The following is a 3,337-nucleotide window of genomic DNA, read 5'->3' as shown; positions in this document are numbered from 1 at the left end:
TAATCTGCCCAGGAAGAGAGCAGGTTTGGGGATGACCAGCAGCTTGGGAAGGGAGCGAGGCTTGCTTGAGAAGCCCTAAGTGGGCAAGCAAGCTGAAGGCAAATACTGACTTGCTCTGAGGCTCAAGGGGCATGTTTTTTAAAAAGACACTGTGTGGAAGAAAGGAAGGAGATATGAGATACACACAAGGGAGAAGATCACTTGGTGGACAGGAGAAATGGGGACTTTTACTAAGTTTCTGCTGTGAGATATGTGAATTACACCTCTTCCAGCTCTCTGTAAAGAGCTCAGTAAAGTTTTCATTTCTTTTAATCAATGGACTGGGAGTTGGCTCTTTTAGAGGATGCAAGGAGATGCTCAGTTTGACCTTAACTGACCTCAAGGGTATAGAGCAACCAGGCCATGAGTCAGCTGAACCCTTCTGGGTTATGTAACTGTGGTGAGGGTGATCTCGGACCAAAACCTAAGTGGGCAAGAACAAGAATGTGACTTAATATCTATATCAAGCCCCCATCCCACTAGGATGGTGGAAAACATTAACCTTGGGCCTTCTTGGAATTCCTCTCCCACCTCCTCAGTTATGTCGTGCCAAGAGACTGGGGAGAGTTCCTCTCGTTCCTGCCTTATCCCCGCCATTCAAGTACAGCTGAGGGTCCCCTGCCTCTGTCATCTGGTGGCCCTGCCCTGGAACAAGAAAATCTTTCTTCAAAACAGCCTTTGTATGTGGGCCAGGCACAGTGGCTCACACCTGTAATCTCAACACTTTGAGAGGCCAAGGTGGGGGGGAATTCCTTGAGGCCAGGAGTTCGAGACTAGCCTGGGCAATACAGTGAGACCCCCGCCCCCCATCCCTACGGGAAAAACAAAAAAACAAAAAAACTTTTTTTTGAGACAGATTCTTGCTCTTGTTGCCCAGGCTGGAGTGCAGTGGCGCAATCTGGGCTCACTGCCACCTCCTCCTCCTGGGTTCAAGTAATTCTCTGCCTCAGTCTCCCGAGCAGCTGGGATTACAGGCGCCCACTACCACACCCTACTATTTTAAAAATATTTTTAGTAGAGACGGGGTTTCACCATCTTGGCCAGCCTGGTCTTGAACTCCTGACCTCATGACTCACCCTCCTTGGCCTCCCAAAGTGCTGGGATTACAGGCATGAGCCACAGTGCCTGGCCAAATATTTTTTATAAAACCTAAAAAGCCCTTGTATGGATTTTCTGACACAGTCTACACACAACCTGCCCTTTCTGGGTGGCTGTACCCCAGCCACCCCTACAACTGACAGGCAGGGAGGCTGGGTACAGGTTCCCTCTCTAAAGCACTTCTCCCCCTACTTCCCTCCTCCTGACATGGGGCATGATGGCGGTGAGACGGGAGATCACTTCTCCTTCCCAGGTTCCAGTTAAGACACTTTGTGTCTACTTCAGTCCTCTCTTTCACTGGCTCTACAGTCTTCCCAAATCCCTATGGACACAGGCTTGGAGCACCTGAAGGAGACGGAAAAGGACACATCTCTGCCAGTCAGTGCGGTCGCCCAAACTCAAGCTCTGTACTTGTTCCCCACTATTCTGGAGTTTAGATCACACCGTGAGTTTTGCTTTTGAGTTTTTAACCAGCCCACTGTTGATTGGAGTTATCGAAAGGGTTCGTTTTTTAAAATATCACCCCACTCCATTATGTCACCATTGTCATTGTAATGCTCTCTGTGCCATGGTCATTGGAACACTGGCACACCTAGTCAGCCAGACAGAGACAAAGGCACTAAGGCCAGAATGACATCAGAGCTGGAAGGGCTTTTTTTTTTTTTTTGAGGCAGGGTCTCGTTCTGTTGCCCAGGTTGAAGTACAGTGGCCTGATCATGGCTCAGTGCAGCCTTGACCTCTCTGGCTCAGGGGATCTCGAAGGGACTTTTCTGAAGCTCTGTGCCTGGCATACCTAGTCAGCTAGATAGAGACAAAGGCACTAAGGCCAGAACGACATTAGAGCTGGAAGGGACTTTTTTTTTTTTTTTTTTTTTTTTTTTTGAGACAGGGTCTCTCTCTCTCTGTTGCCCAGGCTGAAGTACAGTGGCCTGATCATGGCTCACTGTAGCCTTAACCTTGCTGGCTCAAGGGATATGGAAAGGACTTTTCCGAATCTCTGCACCAGTCCCTTTCCTGCACTCTGCCTGAGGCCACACCCACCCAGTAGCCATTGAGAGTGAGAATCCAGTCTCTGAAATCCAGCCCTGGTTTTCATTTTGCCAGGAGAATGGCTGGGAATTCGCAGAGGGAGGTACCCTAGCTCAGAGCAAGCTCCCAGAGTCTGACCTTCTTCCAGCCCCTAGCAAGAGAAACAGGAGGCGTCGATGGAGGTGGGGAAGCACCAGAGACCCAGCACCTCCCCAAAGAAGCATGCGTAGTCCTGTTACAGACATAAATGATTTTATGTGCCACACACTGCTCTGCATCTGTGTCTTGGACATCTGCCCATGCCAGTAAGCCTAACTCTATTCTCTGCACTTGCTCCACAGTATCCCACAGTACAGACAATACCTAGTTTTTGTCTGTTTGGGTTTTGTCTGTTTGAACCAGGCCCATATTGATGAGCATTTGGGTTAATTCCAGGATTACAATCCATATACTACAAATGAATTCCTTTCATGCCTCCGTGTGCACCTGACTCCACACTTTTCAAAGTAACTCTCCAACCCACATGGTGGGTGGGTGGTGCATGTCCTCACTGTAGAGCTAGGTGCAGGGTGGAATTTGTTCACAGTCACACGAGCTTGTGCTAGAGATGGCAAACACTGGCCCCCAAGACTTCAGACTTAATACTCTCTTAGTCTCAGATAATGCTCCCTTAATACCAGACTTTTTGTTTATTTTAAATGACCCAGAATAGGCAAGTGTGAGGGTTACAGCAGGCACTGTGAGGTGAGGGAGAGACCATTAAATATCCCTGATTGATCGAGGAGTTGCTATGTGTGGTCACCCAGGGGATAAAGTAGCTTGGACCATCTCCCCAGCTTACAAAGCACATTCACACCCATGATCCCATTTTTTCCTTTTAGAAATAAGGAAACTGGAGTACATAATGGCAACTTACCCCCAAATCACACAACCAGTAGTGGTAGAGCCAGGACTAGGAACCCTGTTCTTTAAGTGAATGTTATTACTGCTAGAAAGAAAGATAGCATTGCTGAAAGTGTGAAAAAATGAAATTGTAACTACAAAACAAAATAACAACATTGCAGAAAATATGAAAAAAGCCTTGAAAGCAAGAAAAAGAAACTAAAAGAAAAGATCTTGCTGGGTGACCGGCACCTGCACCTGTCATCTCATCTCTCTGAACCTCAGTTGT

Source organism: Callithrix jacchus, chromosome 10 (genome assembly GCF_049354715.1).
Source record: "Callithrix jacchus isolate 240 chromosome 10, calJac240_pri, whole genome shotgun sequence".
NCBI lineage: Eukaryota > Metazoa > Chordata > Mammalia > Primates > Cebidae > Callithrix > Callithrix jacchus.
The sequence above is the reverse complement of the archived record's forward strand: the minus strand, read 5'-3'. Positions refer to the sequence as shown.